The sequence below is a fragment of the Colias philodice genome, chromosome 13, assembly GCF_061535455.1.
Source record: "Colias philodice isolate Cphi_HAF_F1 chromosome 13, ilColPhil1 Martin Lab GWU primary, whole genome shotgun sequence".
NCBI lineage: Eukaryota > Metazoa > Arthropoda > Insecta > Lepidoptera > Pieridae > Colias > Colias philodice.
The window spans coordinates 4,664,580-4,677,522 of NC_143098.1; the positions used below are offsets into that span (position 1 = coordinate 4,664,580).

Sequence of the window (12,943 nt, forward strand, 5' to 3'; positions counted from 1 at the left end):
GAAGCTTTTCAGTATTCTGTTTGTAGTTGTATCGTATCATTTCTTTTACTTATTCAGTGGACATGTTTACTAAAGCGTGATGACTTCACGTCTTAGGTGAAACTGTATTGTCGTAAAATAATAAAGGCATGATTTATCGAAGACAGCAGCCATCGATAATGGTTCATTGCTTGGAAACACTATTTATTTAGTGACTCAGCTTCACATGACGTGGACTAACGATCTAATGGTAAGCTACAGTTTCTAGAAAATCTTAAATTCAATAACTGAGAATATACGTATATTTTATGCAAGATTCTATAGTAAGTATTTGTACTTTATCTATGGTGAGTATTTGAGTTGAAACTTAAAAAAAGTACTCTCAATAAAGAACTATTTCAATTTTACTTGTAATCCACGTGTTACAAATCACAATGGGAGCTGGCTAGTTGAACATTATATTATGACAGTATCTCTTTTTGTTACCATTAGAATAAACAAAAAAGTGAAATTGTTTTTGTTTAGCAGCAAGGATATCCCAGAGCGTTATTTTATACAGACAAAATACACTCGAATACAAAGTAAAAACTTATATGACGACTTTTTTGCGTTGGAAATTTAAAAAGGCAGGCGTTGGAAATTTATATCATAAAATATAATTGTGATTATATACAGGTGATCCAAAATGTTAATCCTAGTAATTCAATATAGCTAATACTGAATAGGATTAATTTAATTAATGCAGGATATTATGACATAATATGTATTATTATATTGATTTTGCATAAGCTCTCCTTCTTAGAATATGGGACCATTAGTAAATTTGCATTCATAACTTTTTCCGTACATTTGATAAAAAAGGGCTTTCAATATATTATTATTACCAAAGTGATTTGCTGTAGATGAGATTAAATACCTTAAAAAAGATTATTCTCCACATTACTCTACGTAGCAACCAAATTCTTATACATACAATTGTTATTCTTCATACCTAGTTTGACTAAATTTCTCTAACTTTACTCAAGATTACGTACTCTACAGCAAACATTTACGGTTAAAGGTGAGCCAAGAAGTTTTCATGACGTTACAAAATATAACGTACATTGTACAACCACAAGTAAAATAAAAAGCGCTTATGTAGGCGCTTATAATAATATAGAATCGTCAATTTCGTCACGCCTGTCCCTCACACAATTCGTGTAGAACAAATTCATAAAAACCCGAGTAGGTTTATACCAATTAGTTCTGCGTCAGTCCGCTGTGTTTAATTATTACTTGCATTTATTTACGCATTACGTTAATGGCAAAAACAACTCCTGTATTCAGCCTTATTTGGGATAAATTGCGTGTGTATCCTTTAGCCCCGGTCCGCGGCAGTCATTTGTTACATATATTGTTGCTTTTATTAGGAAACCTTTGTTTCGTTGGAAGAAAGTCAACGGTGCTATTTACAAACAAATCTGTAGCTCTTAGCGGTGATATACTAAAGCACATTATACATAGGTATATAATTATTATTCCTTTCTGTGTGTGTGTTCTGTTTTCGTTCATGGAATGAACGAAAACAGAACACGAATAGTGTTTGATTCATTAAAATTTAAAGCCAGCGGTGGTCAGTACCAATGAGGCTACTTTATATTAAATTTTCATAGTGTGGCTATCTTACAGTTTGTGATATTACGATCCATCACAACAAGTGACACCCACGCTACACGAGTACATTAATAGACAAAACGATTTATCCAATTTAAAACGAATTATCCCCAGTAAATCCTGTGCGAATAAATAAATTTCAACAGCAATGAGCATGATCAAATAACGTTCATTTTCATGGAAATAATTTCCGCAGCTCCAGTACATTGTTTCAGGTTCAAATCCCAAGCGATGAGTGATAATTAATCGTCAAGCCCCGACCCTACCCTTGTTAATTTTGTTTTTTTGTGAAATTTTATAACCGCACTTGTGTGAAATGCCATTTCTGTATTAGTTCATATATTTTGATACGTGTTTCCATTGGGATTTGGTTTTAATTGAAGGTGATGGATCACACACATTCTGGTTAATGGAAGATTGTTATGCATAGACAGATTTAACTGTTTACGAGAATGTGTTTCAGAATACGTATAACGATTTATCTTTTAATGAACATAGAATTGAGTAGGTATATAAATTGAACATTTTAAACGTAGTTAGTACATGGGCTATAAAATAATATTAGCTCTAGAGTCTAGACTAAACAGAAAAGTGGTTTCGAAATCCAAATAAATTCGTAATATCCTTCAAATTTAATCAAGCTGTTATAGCCCAAGTTGATAATCACACATGAGCCGTCACAGTCACTGGTCCCGAGTTACCCATGAAATTATACACTAATCGTCGCGAACTTCACGACACTTGAGTACGGCCGTAACTCGAAGGAATTTAATCAGCCGGCTAAGATATTGGCAAGGGACGTCGAATAAATCAGTCCAGCTATTCGTCGGTTAAGTTCCTACAATGTGACCTGTTCACGCGTGATTTTATTGATTCAATGTGGGGACTTATTGCTGGATTCCTGTGGGAAATCTACCTGCCAGGTATAAGATTTGATAATTTGATTTTCCCGTTCAGCACGCGTGATCATGCCGCCAGCTTTCCGCGGAGACATTTTGGTGTATGATTTTGTACTAATTTATTTTATTGTGGTTGAATAAAGCTTTTATAAAAATACAAGTTGAATAATGAATATTAGAAATATATGTATAAGGCTATACATATGAAAACTAAATGATAATAAAAGGACAATTATAATTTTATTAGAACTAGCTTTTCGCCCGCAGCCCTGCCCGCGCAGTTGAAGGAAATTCCTATAGAAATGAGATGTTTCAGTAAAAAACTTATTACACTCTCTAACCTCTAAAGTATCATCAAACACCAAAATCATATTGTAGATTGAGATATTATTAAAATGAAATATTATAATAATAAATTATTATAATCCCAACCGTTGATTATCTAGGATTAATAGGGTTACAGATAAATGAAGGAATTATTCAACGTTAGCTGATCAGCTTCCTCCTATCCTGAAATTGATCCCAATTGAAAATTAATTAAAATATCTTTATTATTTATTGCTTATAAGACGATTAACAAAAGTCAATTAAATTTAATGTAAATATGGCCGCGCTTTTGCGTCAATTATGAAATACTAGCGACCCGCCCCGGCTTCGCACGGGTGCAATGCTGATACTAAATACACTACAGAAAAATTGTGAACGTTGTATAGGTATAAAAATATAGCGGCCCGCTCCGGCCTCCGGCATCGCACGGGTATAAAATACATAGCCGGGCGGCCGCAAACGCTACGTCCTGCAATTTTTAAATCTGTAATATCTTCGAAAATATTCACTTAAATCATACGGTGTAAAGGGCCATATAGATCTATATTAAATGAACAATGTATCCATGGTATTTAATTGGTTAAGGATTAATGATGTATTGGTTAAAATCGCTTCGAAAATTAGCCATTATTTTCGTAAAAAGTAAATGACAAAAAAAGTTATTGTGGGTTATCCATAAGAGATAGACATATACCATCGCGGACTTTTCTGTAGACCTTTTCAATGTGTATAATACTTAGTACATTATTTTAATAAAACTCGTAGGGTTCAGCCTGCGTTTGCAATGTAAGCGGAATAAATGTAATTTTTTACGACATCACATTAGAAACCTCAAAAATAACAGTACTTCTCCACTACTTAATGGATCTTATTATACATATAAACCTTCCTCTTGAATCACTCTATCTATTAAAAAAAACCGCATCAAAATCCGTTGCGTAGTTTCAAAGATTTAAGCGTACAAAGGGACATAGGGACATAGGGACATAGGGACATAGGGACAGGGAAAGCGACTTTGTTTTATACTATGTAGTGATTGAGAATGGCTTCATAATATGTAATGAATATGAATAATTATAATTATATTACTTCATATTTTAATTATAATAATCCTTTTCACAAATGATGATAATGATATTTAGACTTTTGGTTAATTTAGGTTATGAGCATTTAATGAGTAAGTATTACAATTTGTTATATCTGTGGTATGTTATTATAAAAAGTAATTCATTAAATACTCGTATGTATATTAAAAAAATGTTGATATTTGTAGTAAATTTGATATTATATAATTGATATGACATGTATGTATAGTTATTTATGTGCATAATGTAATGTACTTTTGTGTAAGTATCATACTTTTTTATTTTCATGTTTATATTTAAATTCTAATTTTATTTCCAAAATTTTATTTACTAAGTATTTCGCTTTTTTACCGCTTGGTTGCCTGGCAGAGATCACTGCTTAGTGATAAGGCCGCCGATTGTACTACATCTTTCTTGTACCATATTTTCTTCTTATTGTTTCCTATTATTAAGTGATTGTATTACAATAAAGTGTAATAAATAAAAATAAATAAATAAATTTGGCTCTTATATAGCAAACAAATTATAATTCAAACAATTGAAAGGATATAATATTATAGTGTCATGATAAATACTAATTAAAAATTAACCACCTCAATAATGAGTGTCAAAAACAACTATCAGTTCATTAATCAACTTGTTATTGATACGCCGTAATTTGAATAATCAATTGCAATATAAGAAAGTCAAATAGCGCTAATGAAAAATTGTTAATCAGTGACCAAAAACAAACAATAACGAATACAAAATTCGTTTTCCTTTCATGAATATGCATCGAATAAATTGACAATTCAAAATGGCAAAACAATATCATTATGAGTATCATTTGCTTTTCCCATTTTCCATGTGCGAATGTTTTAATTGTTTTCGCAAACTAATGAGATAACTGCTACGTATATTTTGTAAGGGAACAAAGGGTACACTGAATACAATAGCTTCTACAGAAGCGTAATATTATTTTTAAGATAAAGGACTTAGAACGCCATCAGGCTTATTAAATTTATAACAATGAGAAAAAATAACGCTACATTTAAATTGTGTTCTATATTATTTTATAAAATGGTGACTGATTAGTAAAACAGACTATAATAATTGTTGTTTTAATAAAAAAATACTTGTTTGTATTGTATGAATTGATTTCATATCTATCGTCGAGAAACAATTCAGATATTTTTCTATATAAGTAGTCTTTATAGTTTTTCTGTCTCCATTTAAAACTGTAATATCACATTAATTGTTGGGACTTACAGCAACTTAAACTTAAAAATAATACAAAACACATAATTTAGTAATATCTCGATGTGTCCCTAAAGCAAATGTTTGAACGAAATGTGGCGTGACGACCTCCCAGTGACTGACGGAAACGCTACATTTCCCCTGCCGTTATGTCGACCAGAAACTTCTTTGTAAGAAATACTTGAACCTTTTTGTTTCGTAACACTCAATGTAAAGGTTCGGCCAGGGGATGTTCTTGAAGAAATTTGTCTGTTTGAAATTATATTATAATTCATAGATCAGTATGAATTCATATTGCAATGATAGCAGAAATATTAACTAGGGACGTATTCATATTTTCAGATTGAACATATTATCTTCGGTTCAATTTTATATGAAAGCAAATAGATAGACCCTCTGCAATTTGTCAAAATTGATACCACAGGCCAAGAATGATTGAATTACTAAAATAATTAATTTTATAAATTAATTTCTCCCCATTCTCGCGTTCAATTTATTTTATTTATACTTTCGCATACAGTGTTAGTAAGGATTAATCCTATAGAAAAATTGCTTTACAATTATAAGTACCTAATACCTCACAAAACCAATAACTAGACATCGGATTATATGCATTTGCATATTTGCATATGCAAATGCATAAAACTCTCTAATTACGGCGTTAGTGCATATTTTAGCCTTTTTCCCCAATCGTGCATATTTCGTTAAGTAGCGGGAGTTTTGATTGGTGGACAAACCTTTATTAGCCAATCAGAACGCTCAGCGAGTAACAAACCCTATTTTGGCATGGTAAAATGGCAAAAAATTACAAAATGGGCTCCATTTTAAGTAAATTTTGAGCCATTCAAAATAGGGCTAGATTACCCTTTTGAGGCTAAAAACTTAAAACACAGGTTGAATTCCAAAAAAGGGCTAGATTTAGCCCGGAAAGGTCTAAGGTGGCAAGACTGGGCTGGCGGGTGACTAACGTCACAAATTTGCGCTCGAAAATTTGGTAAAAATGCTTAATTTTATATTGGCACAAAAACTATACTTAATTTCACGAAAATTTCACTGTTTTTGTACAATCTTTGATTTAAATATATAAAAATAATAAAGGTTTTTTGATTTTGTATTGTGCATATTTTAGGCATATCAGTCGTTTTTAGTGCATATTTTGGCCTTTTTAAGTGCATATTTGCATGCATATTTTGGCATTTTGTTAGTGCATATAATCCGATGTCTACCAATAACCATTCTACGCCACCATCAAACGAGGCCACGATTAATGTATCACTTACGAACTTTATCCATTACAAACCAACATAAGTTCGTAGATTTAATCTAAAACAATATAACAGTCAGCACTGAACTAATCTGCGATCACATCGGACTTTGAGCGGGAATGAACGGATAGATTACATGAACTTAGTGCTAACATTGCTAACGTTCAATGTGGGTGTACTAATCTATATTTGAATATCTAGTGTATACGATTTTAAATTACGTTGATAGCATAGTATAAAGACTGTTGATAGCGTGTATAGAAAGGCATTGAAAGCGATGGATAGATCTGTTTGTTTTATGGCAATTACAACAGACTACTGGATATTCTCTTCAATTCTTTACGGATTATTTATAGAACAATTATATTTTAGAGTAAATTATTTTAAATTGTATATTTCACACGATGGATCATTAGGCATTGAGGTATGTTACCTCAATACCTAATGATAGTTAGGTACTTGACATAGAGCGACGATACACATTATATTGTTATTTTTGTAATATAATTCGGATTTTTCGAATGTACTTACACGATACAACAGATAATATAATACTTTACTAGTAGCGATACATTTACTGCGACGGTAGACTCGTTAGAGTAAGAAGATCGAATTTCGACCACCGTGCTATCCTAGTGTGAATAAATCGAAGTCTAGGTATATAAAACCTGTTTACTGCTTCATAATACAACTACAACGTTAAAATAACTTTTCTACATACACTTTTATAGAATTTATTATAAACAAGTATTATTATACCTTAAGTTGTATGTATTAAAATTGTAATTCAAAAATACAGCACAATTTTTTATATAACATGGCTTACTCTAACTGGGTCACCTAATATTTCGCTAAAACTTTAACTAAAACTTAAATTCCAATACAACTCTATTAAGAAAATCCCTCGTGTGGACACAACCCTAAAATCCATTAAAAATCTCCTTCCCAATTTGCATTTTATCTTTAAAATTACAATTAATAAATAGACAAGAAAGTACGAACAAAGTTTTAAGTAAGAAAATGAAATTATATCTCGCCCTTATCGTGTAAGCTAAGTTTTTGAAATTAATATTGAAACTTGTTATCACGACAGCTCTTGTACTTCGGGAATTCCTAATGAATTTTATTATCTTAGATTCGGTTATTATACATTTAAAATTAAATGTTTAACGGATTTGAACTTTGTTGGAGTACATTTCACGTAATTAAACAACGGATTCAACAAATTACTGAAACTGAAACTTGTTCAAAGTTAGATATTCTGAATGTTGGTAGGTAGATATTTAATTTCATATACGTTGACTTTACAAGATAAATAAAAACATGTAGCTTGTAAACGCTTTGATATAATTTTATATTTTTAACTGTTTTTAATTAACAAAGAAATAATACAAACAACTTAAATAGTCTGACATTAAGGCGTCTGTTACACGTGAAGTATTTAGTCCATCAGGCCCCGGAATCACAGACACAATAGAAAATCTATTGTGTCGTGGCCCGATCGGGGCGCTCGGTGGTCAATGGTGGTCAGTGTTCCGCAAAATTAGTGTACCGTGGTATTTAATAAACGTGTCTAGCGTAATGTCATTAATGTAAATGTAATATTTCCATCTATAAAAACAGTCGTATATCAATAAATTCTAACGAATCATGATATAAGTTAAGGTCTCTGCTCTACGTGTAACAGGCACTTCAAAACAACACACAAACCAAACTCTAACCGATGCGATCGAACGACTGAAACACTGAACACAACCAATTGAAATACGCATTACTATCGCAATAAAAGTCAAAACAGCGTCTTCCCACATATTTCAATCAACTAAGTGCGCGAACGTCGTAAGACTCCACATGGGACTCTAGTGGCCATTTAGGGGCCCGCTGAAAAGCCGGAAAAGCGCTAATCCATCACTGAGAGTTACGACATCCCCGCCACGATATATGAGACCCCACGCGATACCTTGCTTCCGCTACGGTCTGGTAGGAACACCCTTTGTACCGAAAACAATAATTTTTGTACGCGGTGTGCATCGTTGTTGGTACTAAAAGGAAACTACGTTTTTGTGACTATAATTATTTTTATATAAAACGAACAAATTTCAATTCACACCGCTACATATTATGTCTCTTGACATATAATATGCTTAAAACTACTGACCGGTTAACTGTAACATGAATAATTTAATAATTAATACAAATATTTAATTATTTTTAATGTACTAGCTAGTAGTATTAACAACAAGTGAAAACAAACTCGTTTCCTGATGGCAGAAACGCCTATAAACACCTTCTATCTACAATGTGATAGTAATACGTACATTCAAGTTGAAATGACTAGGTTTCAGTTCTATAAATGATCTATAAAAAATATTTTTAAGTTAATTCTATTTTAGTAAATTAAAGCAATAAAACCAACAGCATAAAGAAATAAAACTGTTGGAAAGGGCATCAGTTATAAGGTAAATAAAGGGTAAATTTAATTATAAAAATAACAATATATACATTGTTGATTATTAACACTTTTATTAACTGTCAAGGCAGAGTTTAGAACCAGTAGGTACCAAGCGGAACAGCCGTCACGACAGACGATGTTTACTCCTCGCTGGAAAGAAGTCGCGATTAGCAGAACAAGAAATAGGACAAAAGTTCATTGTTCCATACTTCAGTCGTGCTTGAGTCAGGGTGACGTCACTATCTGTACTGACGAGCACTTTGCCTATATTATTATGGTAAATATCGTGTGGCATTTATTACCTGGCTTTGCTTTGATATTGGCGTGTATATAAAAATGGAATACATTATACATCTAACGCTATACATTGTTATTAAATGTTAAGATTTATAATTCTAAACTAAATTGAAAATACCGTCATAAGCTCGAAGAAAGTCAATTAAAAATGTTCTCTTTAGTATTAAAGGTTATTCCTAAAAACTTAATATGTACAGTGCCTGATCGTCGGTGATATAATTTAATTTAATTATACGTGTTAATCTTGATGGTTATGAAGTATGAACTCAATATAATGATAGGGCAGCCAGAATATCGATAAAGTAAATGATTAACCCTTCAGTTAGTTTAAATGATGAAAAATACTCTAATACGGAAACATAAGGATTTTTTACAGTGATTTTAATGGTTCGGAAATATTTAAATTACCTTATAATAGAGAGAGTACATTGCTCTTTATGTACTTTAATGAAGTATCATTCAAAATTCAGTAGAGTTCATTTAAATTAGTATTCATTGTCATCACGGATTTCGTCCGTAGCTATTCAATCCGAGTTCAACAAAAGGAAAACTTTTCGTTTTTTCTTTATACAATTAAACGCCTCCGACAAAATTCGGGATTCTTTTAAAATCTTCACAAGGATACTTTTCTGTTTACTCCTTTTAATTTTTTATTTTATTTGTGCTTGCTCCTTTTCGAAGAACACGAGTTACAAAATATTTTAGACTCTTTGTTAATGTGTACTTACTGGACTTTCAAAGTTACGACATTGTTTGCTGAATATTTTTTGTTTCCATATTTTTTGAATTTTTATGCCTTCATTTCATGTTTCCGAGTTTAGAAGTTTGTTTAAACCACAGGCAATTACAAACGAGTTTGTTATTTAGTTTAGTTTACAAATTTAGAATGCTTCAATTTTACAGTGTTTGATGGTTATATTTTAAGTAGATAGTTATTATTCTTAACAAAAATAAACGAATAATAGTAAAGCTTTATTATAAATTGTACATTTATACTACACCAGAAAAGACTACACAGTAATTAAAGTAGTAGGTATGTCATGTCCTAATTATTTTTACTACAATCTATATTCACAATTCTTTTGAACAGAGTATTCTCTACCGAATATTCACAAACATTATAACTCCTCGTTTAACCTAACCATAATTATTGAAACTTCGCGACACCCTTTAGCAATAAAGTCTGAAGCTATGGATAAATACATCAACTTTACAGCACACGTAGTAAAGTAGCAAAGTGTCAAACTATCGCAGCAAAATTGTTTCGCGACTTTGTCCCGCTGGATGTTTCATAATGTCCCATAAACTTGAGCGGCGGTTCTATGTACGGGACAAGCATGGGACAAGTCATAAGCCATATGCTGTAAATATGTAAAAAAGTATTGAGCTTTTAAGTTAATTACAAATAGAGATTTATAATAAGAGCGACATGAAATATAACTCAAGTACCTTTACGTAGCTTATCCTTATCAAAGACAAGCAATTTGATCTTCGGAGAAAAAGGTTGAAAAAGAAAAGTTTTACTTAATTTTTGACCTTGATAAACATACAAAGGGTGACAAAAACCAGATTTTATATAGGTTATTGAAATCGCAATTACAGAAAATCACGCAGATAATACCGAAAAATCATATTCTTCAAAGAACATTATAACACATTAATTCTATATTAAAAAGCAAATAGATAGATAGCTTAAATTTTCATATAAATAAGGGTCTAAAGTTCGTAAATCAGCTTATCACTTGGACCATACTAATCCCATACCGGACCCGTCACGTGCGCATAGAGGTGTCGTCGACAGAGCATGCAATTAGGAGACCTTTTGTACAAATAATTATGTACACGGCATTCAACGTTTGCACCTCTTAATAATAAGCTAAGAGCTAGACTGAGTGCAGAATATACTTTAAGAAGATACTTCATGGGAAGTCGTAGTAAGATACTAGGTTGGTTTAATGTCAACCACATGTAATGATGTTTTTTGATCTTGTTTCTATGCGGATTGTTGTAAAACAACACAGACCAAATTAGAAAAAATATTAACGAAAATAGCGCTAGACAAGCATTTTAAAATAAAAATACGAATTGAGGAATGTTCATTTTTTTTCTGGTTAAATTATGATGAGAATTAGAGCCAGTTAAAAATTGAAATGGGTATTAACTGGCTATTAACCACAAATACTAGGTTTAGAAAATATAAAGTTATTAGATATTCCCTTTAAACTTCCCAGCTATATTAGATAGACAAAGCTATAATTTCACAAAATACATATTTAAAATTCTCTACAATCTATTTATAGAGAACTTGGTATTAAAATTTTAAACACTGGTATAGAAAGTTCTTTTATAGTGGCATGCGATGACGTGAGAATTTCAACACCCTGTAACAAAACGTTGGGGCTGATTAAATTCTTGCAACCTTTCGCGTACCAACCTCATAATTAAGGCGTCAAATGTTCCTCTATACTTTAAAAAATTTAAATACCTCTATTATAAAATTGATAATTTAATCTATGCATGAATAATTTCTGAAAAATTGAACCACTGGTCGTTATATAAAAAGTAACCATTATAATAATATTCCCTCTATAGTTTTGTTACAAATAGTGAAAACGCTACTAAAGTTACTAAACTTTTAAAGGTCAAACTCTACCACCTTAATATTTGTAGCAAACTGAATCCGTAAAGATTTATTCGTTTCACTAACTTGTATCTAACGTTCGGTTGTCGTGTTCCCGTACCTCGGTTACCCTCCAAGGAAATAAAAAGGGACTAGTTTAATTCCCGATATAAATTACACTAATTGCAAGAGTAAACGCTACAAAATGTCTCGGCAAATAAACACGACCCTACAAGACAGTCTGGAGCGCGAAATATTTGTAGGCAACACACATTTTACATTAACCTAACAAAACTAGAGGCGTGTTTACATAGCAAAGATACTCGTAATTGACTAAGGGAATCGCATTAGCAATTTTATGCAAGGAAGAACGCGGCGAAGCGCGAAACTGTTATACAATTTACATTCAGGGCGCGTTCTTGTTTTATAACACGAACTTGTTATAAGCTGGAGATAACAAAATGTGGGTAACTGGATCTCATGGTTGTGAGGGGTTTTGTTGGAATTTCACAAACGTACAGATACGAGAATTGGGTACTTTGAACTTTGCTCGGTATATACTGTGAGGATCTAGTGTATTTACAGCTTTTATGTGAAACAATGTAGGGATATAGGATTGTTATGTGCACTGATAAGTTCCTAATTGTGCCTCTTTATATAAAATAGTTTTAACGGTCTGGTAATAAGTAGTCAAGACTATCGAGAGATCTTAATCTAAGGACTATCGGGTTGTTAAGTGTCTCATTATGCACCATCAACTAGACAGGAAAAATTACGTTAAGTATAGGTACGCAGTGTGTTATAAAAATATATTACCATCTACATGTAGAAATTTTATAGTTATAATTATACTCTCTCCTTGTCTGAGACGGTTTTTACTATGGTAGTCTACGGTTTCATGCTAGTAGCCATCACAATGTATCCAAGCTAAAAAAAAAAAAACAAAAACACGACAATATCCGGAACGCAACTGTCAAACTTCATTACGTTTTTTTGTGCGCAAGCCATCACAGTAAAATTTTATTTATTTTTATAAAAATGAAAATTTCATTTAAAAACAAGTGTATTAATTACTAATACTAAGTTTTAATATCATGTTCCACTGTAAATTGAATAAATCAAGTGCTACA

At 31.8% G+C, this 12,943-nt stretch overlaps 1 protein-coding gene across 1 annotated transcript in view; it reads left to right on the forward strand.

Annotated features, from left to right (window-relative positions):
- Window positions 1-12,943, forward strand: part of Fbxl4 (F box and leucine-rich-repeat gene 4) — a 265,794-nt gene that overhangs the window by 191,568 nt on the left and 61,283 nt on the right. The gene's annotated exons all lie outside the window — the stretch shown is intronic.